Source organism: Morus notabilis, unplaced genomic scaffold, assembly GCF_000414095.1.
Source record: "Morus notabilis unplaced genomic scaffold, ASM41409v2 Scaffold232, whole genome shotgun sequence".
In the NCBI taxonomy this organism is placed as follows: domain Eukaryota; kingdom Viridiplantae; phylum Streptophyta; class Magnoliopsida; order Rosales; family Moraceae; genus Morus; species Morus notabilis.
This window is the reverse complement of record NW_010366868.1, coordinates 176,344-186,376: the sequence shown is the minus strand read 5'-3', so window position 1 is coordinate 186,376 and position 10,033 is coordinate 176,344.

Here is a 10,033-nt window from a genome sequence, read left to right as displayed (position 1 = left end):
TGTTTCTCATTCTTTTCATTCTTCTTTACAGATATCGTACCTTTATATGGAATGGTTTCTGTTTTTCATTTTCTTGTCTTTTACTTCTTATGGGCCCTGTCCTGTTATACCATAGCGCGCATAACCAGTGAGGAGTGGGGTAGCTAACCAATCCGGCTCAGTCATGGTTTCGTCTCTTTGATAGTCTCATAATAACCTTTCCTTTGAAGGTTAGTACAAACAGGATGTTTGATCTCTTACCGTTTATCAATCTTTCTCATTGAAATGGTAAATTTAGTTAAATCATATGACTTTGTGCATTTTTGAGAAGTTTATCATGAGATTGACTTTTCGTTAAAGTTTAACTTTTTCTCTTAACTTGATGTCGATACATATTTTTCGCAGAATAAAATTCTACTACTGCTGATACATGCATAACATTGTATCCAACATTCAGGAGTCATCTTTCACATTCTAGCATACATTTTGTCTATAATATGCTCGGATTGAGCAACATAGAGAAATAAATTTATTCACGTTGTAGGCATGAAAAACTACTGATACTTACCGAAGTTTTACTAATGTCGCGTCCTCTGTCTTACGTGATGCTTTCTGACTTCGATTGTTAATCGATCCTATCGCATAAATTTTCGATCGTTAGATTCAAAATCTAAGATCAATAGTTATATTAAAATTTAATTCAGAAAGATCTACAATCTTTATGTTTTGTATTCAATGCCAAAATATTTTCTATCTCAAGAATTTACACTAAAACCATGCACCTTCCTCAGTCATGGGTCTAATTTTCAGTTTGGTCTAAATCTGTGAATTCTCATTGTGTTCGGTTTCTATACATCACCGATTATCAAATCGACTTGCTTTTCACATCTTAATCCCTTATTCCTCATGAAAACCGGTTTAGTTCAAAATGCTCAAACTAAATTTCGGTAGAGTTCCGCCTATTTTCCAAGGTTTCCTGTGCCAACTTTTAGCTCGTTTTATCTGTTGTTTCCACCATCAAACACAATTCTTATTCTTTCTCTTTTGATTTAATCCTAAATAACATCACAATTCTAGAGTTTCTCCATATTTCCACAAAAATCCTCTCTAGCAAGAATTTCTAGAAAGAAGGGTCAATTAACCTAGAATTCCTCCTTAATTCACTAGATTTTCAAGCTCTTAACAACCATAAGTTGAATCATCATCTTAAGTAAAAAATTTTCATTCTTTTTCCCATACTTAATCGTGCAGTCAAAGTAGAAAAAAGTGAAAAGAAAACCAAAATTTACCTTAGAGAATGAAGAGAAATCCTTAGTGACGTGAACTAGCAGTGTCGTTTCGACAATTTCGATCAAAACTCATTTTTCTCAGTTTGGGTGAATTTTGTTTTCTTCCTTTCTCTTTGGCTAAGTTCTCTCTGTTCTTAGCATAAAAAATGAACATTTGGTGGTAGTTTTATCTCTTAAAAACCGGACTTAATAAAGTGGGAGGACTAAAATGTAATTTTGGCACTTTTGAGGAACCGTTTTACAAAATTTCACCAAATTTGACCAAAAATATCTTTTCTTTCCTTGTTCACTAAGCTTGGCCGGCCACCTTGCATTCCACATGCCTCAATCTCAGCCCTTCATCTAATTTTTTCACCTTAAATCTAAACCATCCATTTCTAATAACTATTTTATTTTGGTTCAGTTTAATTCTTATCCAGTACGCGTTTTACCCACGCTTTTTAGACAGTTAGTCAACAAAGTCAACTTTGTTCAACATTGACTATCCTTTCAAGGGTGACTTATTAATCGAATCTTGCTCAATAAGTTTTGACTTGGTCAACTCTATTCGGTCAAAAACCTCAATTTTCTTGGTTCGGCTCTCCGAACTCCTTGTTCGTCTGTTTTTCGTTTCGATTGTTTCTAAAACCCTAGAAGTGATGCTCTTCAATTCTTTTCCATCTCTTAACCTTAATATTCATGTGTTTACCCACTTGTGGGTTTAACACAATGTTTCGTACCTCATTCTTAAATACAGTCTAAAAATCGGTAACTGCATCATACCTCAGAAATTTCTGTACTTTAGCTTATAACATGCTATTCTATATTTATATCAACAAATACTTATCATAAAAATATTCATATTGATAATGCAAAGAATTTCAGAAATTTTATCTTATACAATAATTCTGATAAATTTCCCGGTCATGACACTAAGTAATCTCATTAATTGCAGACAGAAGGCTGGGTCTTCCATAAAGGAACAAATGCTGAGGGTGATGGGCTATTTGGCTGACGCTCAGACCAATGGGGCCGACATCGATGCTGAGGCTCAATTGACCATGATCTTTGAGACTTTGTCAAAGGAGTATATTCCGTTTAGGGCAACGTTTAATTTGAGCGCTAAACAGAATATAACCCTAGTAGAGTTAATGCAGGAACTTCAAAAGTTTGAGCAGATGATCAAAGGGTCAACTATTGTAGAGGCCAACTTGGCTAAGGCATCTTCCTCCAAACCCTCTCTAGAGAATGGGAACAAGAAGCAACGAGCTAAGACAGAGAGTTCTTCAGTTCCGCCAAACAAGTGTTGGGAATGGTGTCCTAGAAGCATAAGATGTAATAGGATATTTATTATTTATTTAATAAAAGAGTTTATTCATTATTTTATGTGCATATATTTATGAATATTTTATGAATATCAATAAAAATTCCATGATTATTTATGTAACCTTAAACATTGTATATAAGTGTTATATACGAGAGGATAATGTTTAAGGATAATAATCAAAAAGCAATGTTCATAATGAATTTAATTAAAGTTCAGAATCTTTAATTAAAACATTATTAATACATGTCATTCCCATTTAGAATGGAACGGTGTTATCCGCACAATTAATATGGTGAGATATTGAATGAGCGTATTTCGCATAATGAGATTATGTGGAACAAGGACACAGACACAATATGAATTTCTAATAATTTCTGTTAAACATAGAAATTTTAATTGAGTCTATCGAAGGTCATATATAGAATGATCTTAATCCTGAGTTCTTAACAGACTTCTATTTATGGATTTGTGTCTTTTGATTTACTCGATTTACTCGGTACGGATTCTGAGATCCTGAATCCTATTCCTTGTATTTTAGAGATATGATGAAGTAGGTAGCCGAGAATGTTATTATACGAGATGGAATTCATTCCTTCTTGAGAAAGAAGTAGATAAATAATTCTCTTGAGGGTTGATTCGGTACTTGGACTAGTAGGAGCTCCGATTCATGAATGTGTTTTATGAATCACTGTCCATTAGAGAATCAATGGTAATCAAGGATAAATATTTAATTAGAAAGGTCAACGGATTTTACCTAGCTCTAATTATGAATTATTTATGGAGGATTGATATATATGCAATGACTATATCAAATGGACACTTCACAGTTTAGAAGTAATTTATGTCTATAATTTTGAGAGTGCAATTCCAAGTTTATAGTGGAGTAACTATTGCAATTAATAGAATTATATAATTAATTAAAGCATTTAATTAATTATTAATTTCATTGGAGCTCGGGATTATAGGTCTATTAGTCCCCGCGTCGTCCCAGTAATTCTACCAGACACAAAGGACAAAATGGGAATTTTAGAATTACGGAATTCTAAAATTAAATACTCGAAAATAATTAATTGAGAATTAATTATTATTTAAATAATGTGATTATTTAAATTTAGATTTTAACTCATCTAGATTTATCCCTTTAAACTTATTTGATAAGTTGTTCAATTTAGAATTCAAATTAATTTAAGTTTGACTTAAATTGGAATTTGAATTTGAGTCAAAATTGGACTATAGGATAAAGGATGATTTTCTCTTCCTTCCCTATCTGATATTGGTGCCACACAGGGATGATAATCCCTATCTTGGCCAGCCACACTAAGGGATAAGGGAATAAGAGATTTTGTTTAAAATTCAAATAGGAGATAATTAACAAGCTTTATCTTAGAGATAGAGATTTGATTCCTTCTAGAAGTTTAACTTCTACTCTATAAATAAGAGAATGGTAGACAATTTTTGGAATGAATTTTTGCCCTAATTTTAGAGGTGGCTGAAATTTCTCTATAGAGTGAAGGAAAAATTTTTCTCCAAAAATTCCACATCGTGCATGCGTTGGTGTTTGTGGAAATTCGAGTGTTTATTGTAACCCGTTTTGTCTCATGTGTGCCCAGACACACGTCTTTGTGGATTTTAGGAATTGACGTGGAAGACATTGGTTTTCTAAACACAAACCTTTGGAGCAAGGATTGTTCGAGGTCAAAGAACTTAAGTTATCAACCAAGTTGGCCCCAGGTATTTTTCCTAATTGAGTTCTTAATAAATGAATTAACGAGATTAATTTATTCATGCATAAATTAATATAATCTATAGAGTATCTCAAAAGTTTTATGAAAATTTTTGTTATACACGATCCGCCTCCCCCCATCATGCTTTCGCATCCGAATTCGATTCGGAGACCAGCAACAAGGGCAAGAACAAGAATAAGAATAAGAAACTGAACAAGCTCAAGTGCTTTCATTGCGAGAAGGTGGGGCACATGGAGAAGAATTGTAAGGACTACCTAGCCTCTAAAGGCAAAGGAGGTGAATGTGATATTTTCATTGTGGAAGCATGTCTGGTTGAGGAATCCAGTGATAACTAAGTCATATATTATGGAGCAACTAATCATGTGTGTGTTTCTCTGCAAGGGTTCAAGTAAATGAGAAGTCTTCTAAATGAGAGCTTCACATTGAGGATGGACAATGGAACTCTACTGTTGGCTGAAGCAGTAGGAGACGTCCATCTTTATTTTGATAATCATAGGAGTTGATTTTTGCGAGACTGTTTTTATGTTCCTCAATTTTATAGGAATCGTATTTCTGTTGCTTGTTTGTTTAAGGATTCTTATTCAATTTCTTTTAATAATATAGTTGTCATTCGTAAAAGCAAGTCTTTTATCTGTGATAAATAGATACAAAATAATCTATATTTTATTAAACCTAGGACTCATTGCTAAACACTGAAGTTATTAATAACTCTAAAAGGCTTAAAACTTCTCACTCTAACGAGACATATCTTTGACATTTGTGACTTGGTCACATTAGTCTTAATAGGATACAGAGGTTGGTAAAGGATGGGCCTTTAAGTTCTTTATAGGTTGGGTCCTTACCCTAATTTGAGTCTTGTTTGGAGGGCAAAATGACCAAAAGACCATTTGGGCTGAAGAGGTTCTTGAACTTGTGCATAGTGATGTGTGTGGTCCCATGAAAATCAGGGCAAGGGGAGGGTATGAGTATTACGTCACTTTTGTTGACGATTACTCAAGATATGGTTATGTGTACCTGATGCACCACAAAAGTGAAACTTTTGAGAAATTCAAGGAGTTTCGGACTAAAGTGAAAAAGTAATTGGGTAAACCCATAAAGGCACTTCAATCCGATCGAAGTGGAGAATACCTCTATGATGAGTTCATTGGATACTTATTAGAGAATGAGATTCTATGTCATTTGACTGCACCTGACACTCCACAGTAGAATGGGGTAGCTGAGAGAAGAAATTGGACCTTGTAGGACATGGTACGATCCATGATGAGTTATTCGACATTGCCTATATCTTTCTGGGGATATACTTTTCAAACTACATGTTATCTTCTAAACAACGTGTCAACAAAGTCGGTTCCTAAAACTCCTAACGAGTTGTGAATGGGCATGATGACATCCTTGAACCATATTATCATAGAAAGATGTCCTGCACATGTCCTGAACAAGGAAGTGAATAAGTTGGAAGCACATTCAGAAGTGTACATTTCTGTAGGTTATCCGAGAGGGACAAAAGGGGGTTATTTCTATAACCCCAAGTAAAATAAAGTCATGGTTTTAACGAATGCAACATTCCTTGAGGAAAGTTACATGAACGACTTTAAGCCTCGTAGTGAAGTGGTGCTTGAGAAAATGTCGAGTGACTTGGTCATATTGACAGTTCCTTTGGAAACCGATCGAATTAGAGTAGAAAAGGAAACCCAACAACAAACTAAGAGGCTTCGGCATAGTGGGACGATCGGACATGAACCCAAGAGATTCATGGCTAATAGGGAGACCTTTTCGGCAGAATCTTTGGAACATAACAGATATCCTTATACTTACAAAGAAGCTATGGAGGATGTTGATACAAACCTCTAGACAGGAGCCATGAAAGTTGAGATGGAATCTATGAATTTTAATCATGTCTAGGAACTTTAGATCTTCCTGATAGGATTAAGGCCATTGGGTGTAAATGGGTCTACAAGAGAAAGAGAAATGTAGAAGGAAAGGCTGAAACCTATAAGGCTAGACTGGTAGCTAAGAGATACATGCAAAAGGAAGGAATCGACAACGACTATGAGAGCTGGCAAATGGATGTCAAGACGGCGTTCTTAAACGACCATCTTAAGGAAAGTATCTATATGGTACAACCAGAAGGCTTTGGAGCTAATAGTCAAGATAGGAAAGTTTGCTAGTTGCTAAAATCCATTTATGGATTAAAGCAAGCTTCCCATTCTTGGCACAAAAGATTTGACCAAGTGATCAAGACTTTTCGATTCTAACAGAATATGGACGAACCTTGTGTTTATAAGCATATTCAAGATTGGAAAGTGGGTTTTCTACTATTATATGTTGATGATATTCTACTCATTGGCAATGATGTAAGGGCTTTGTCATCAGTCAAAGTTTGACTTACCAAACAGTTTGACATGAAGGACTTAGGAGAAGCTAACTATGGTCTGGGCATTTAGATCTTAAGAGATCGAAAGAACAAAATGATAGCTCTCTCTCAGGCTTTATACATAGATAAAATTCTCGATAAGTATGCAATACAAAATTCCAAGAAAGGTGGGCAACCATCTAGGTCTGGAATTACTCTTTCGAACAGTTATTGTCGCAAGACATTTGAGGAAAGAGAATACATGGCAAAAGTACCTTGTGCTTCGGTGGTTGGGAGCCTCATGTATGCAATGCTTTGCACTCAACTAGATATTTTCCATACGGTCGGGATTGTAAGTCGATATCAGCTGAATCCAGGACCTAACCACTGGGTAGTGGTCAAGCATATATTCAAGTATCTTCGGAGGACTAGAAATTATATGCTGGTATATTCCGGGGAGGATTTGACACCTCTAGGATATACAGATTCAGATTTTTAATCCTGTTTGGAATCTAAGAAATTGACTTCGGGTTCTATCTTCACTTTGGGAGGTGGTTCTATCGTTTGGAGGAGTGTCAAGCAAACTTGCACTACTAACTCGATGATGGAAGCCGAGTATGTGGCAACTAGTGATGCTTCAAAAGAAGCAGTGGGGCTCCGCAAATTTCTAATGGATCTTAAAGTAGTTCTTTGTGTGGATAAGCCATTGAGACTATATTGTGATAACAGTGTGGCAATAGCTAACACCAAAGAACCAAGATATCAGAAAATGAGTAAGAACATTGACAGAAGGTATCATGTGATGATGAGCTTTATTGAAGAAGGGCATGTGGAAATATGCAAGATTGCGTCGGAGGACAATATGGCTGACCCATTCATGAAGGCTATAGGGACGCGTAGCATGTCACAATTACGCATTTAAGTGCAAGTGGGAGATTGTTAGCGTTTATGCCCTTAGGAATAAATATAACAATAATTTTTGAGACATTTTGACTATTAATAAAGATTTATTTATTTCATATATCAATGTATTGTCCTCTTTATATTCATATTAGTTGAATGTATGATAAGTAAACTAAAAGTGTGAGACTGTCATTCTAAATCTTTAGGTTATGCATGTAATGAGAAGAACATGCGGAAGACAGGAATATAAAGATGATAGTCTAAATCATATGATCTACAATCGACGGAATAAAGTTGGGCACTTTATTCATGTTAAGATTGTTATGTTGTCTACTTTCTAATGGAGATGACTTGTCTTGGTCATCGGAGGTGGGAGTCTATGGGTAAAGACATTAATATAGTTTCTAACTGTGAAATCTATATTAGGTCGGACTAAAGTTGAATTGTTTTAATTAATAATTCTATTTGTATAAAATAATTCACTTTTGACGAATTATATGTGGACATCTTAATCCCGAGATGGATAATGAACCCGTATGCTTGACTTGTATCCTTTGATGTACCAAAGGGAGAAATCCTGACATTCTATAAAGGTACGCTTACCGGTACATTGGGGGTATGACTCATGTATGCGTAGATTCGTTATTCATAGATAGTGGAATCCGTAGCTCCTATAAAGAGTCAATGATATTCTCTTATGCATTCTCTGTGAATTGGAAAATACGAGCGCTAGGCCATTAGACTACTATGTGTTATCTAATGCACTACAAGAAAAATGGCTTTTCGTAGCGGTTAGTTATAGCGTTTTTCAAAAAACGTTACTGCTTTAGTCTATAATAGCGTTTATAAAGAGTTATAATATATATATATACATATATATTAAAATTTGTTGACATTTTGACTAATTTGTTTTATATATATTTAAAAATATATAAATGTACAGATTACAATTACATTGGGCGGGCATTGGAAATAAATTTTCTAATTTTCCCACTCGCTCCCTCCCCCCCTTTTTTTTTTTGCTCTGAACTGCGCGCAAGATATGAGAGAACCAGGGAAAGGAAAAAAAAACCCCAAATGCCCATACAGATTCATTCTCCCACACTGTCGAAGAGTCATTTGGCCGGCCAAGAGGGAAACAACCTCATTCTCCCATACGGCCGGTATTTCCCCAAAATTCCCTAAGTTTCCCTAAGTTTCCTCAGGATTTGCTCTCCTAGATTCTGAAATTGAAGGCCAGTAGTGTTCGGTTCCCTCAAATTTCCAACTTTCCCCCAAATGCCCTAATTTTCCAGTCCATCTCACGGGAAGAAATCCTCACGACCGGGAAGAATCTCACGGGAAGAAATCTTCTCTCTGTCTGCGCATCAATCGATTCCCCCAAGGAGGTTTGAATCTCTCTCTCTCTCTCTTTCTCTCTTTCTCTCTCTGTTCTCTAGGTTTACCTAGAGAGAAATCCTCTCTCTCTCTCTGCATTTTTGGTTTCAAAGGTGTAGTGCTCTTGAATTTGAAGGATAGTAGTTTTCCTAACCGGCCGGACTGACCTCATTAAAGAGAAATAATTTTTGTGGTTGGAGGAGATTTGGGCTGCCGGTTAGGAAATTTGATGAGAAAAGACTTATTTTTGTTGATGAGAAAAGGCAGATTTTTGTTGTGCTTTGAAATTCCTTAGTTGTAGAAGGAAACTCACAATTTGTAGGTCTTAAAATTTTTGTTTTTGATTTATTTGTAATTGACAGCTTTGTTTTTGACAGCTCTGATCTGACGGTGCTCTGCTCTTTATGAACGAGCTAAGGTTTTCGATTTAAAATCATTATTTTGGTTTAGATTTTCTCTTGCTTTTCTTTTCTTTTCTTTTCTTTCTTTCCCCTCATATTTCTTTCATTTCATGTTGTAATTGCATTTGCATGTGACGAGCTAGAAGATCTGGCCAGTTCGAGTTCCATCGGTCATTGTTCCTCCCTTCCTCTATATGTTTATTAACTTTTGTGTTTTTTCAAAAATCACTTGGCGTTGCGTGAAATACCTAGTTAGTTTAATTAACTCCAGATTATAAACTCTTTAATGCAGAAAAGGGATGAATTTGGTGCTTCTCCGTTTGGGATGAGGCAAGCGGACTTGAAAAAGTCCTTCAAGCTTGCTATGCGTTCTCTTCTCACTGCCTCTTCTAAGGAGGTATTTTTGTTACTTCATGAAAATCTCGATAATTTTACTGGTATTTTGAATTTGGATTTTGTACAAAATACTTTCAATTTTGTTTTACTCAAAAGTTTGAGATTTAGGTCATCTCTAAATTTCATCCAAAATCGTGCCAAGAAAGATCAGATATTTAGTAACGAATTTATGCAGACAATGTGCTTGTATATATGTCAAATGTTTCTTCTATAATCCAATGCCTTCTTACACAATGGTATTTAGCTATGTTGGTTAAAGTTAGTTTAGTTTTGCATTTAAGTTT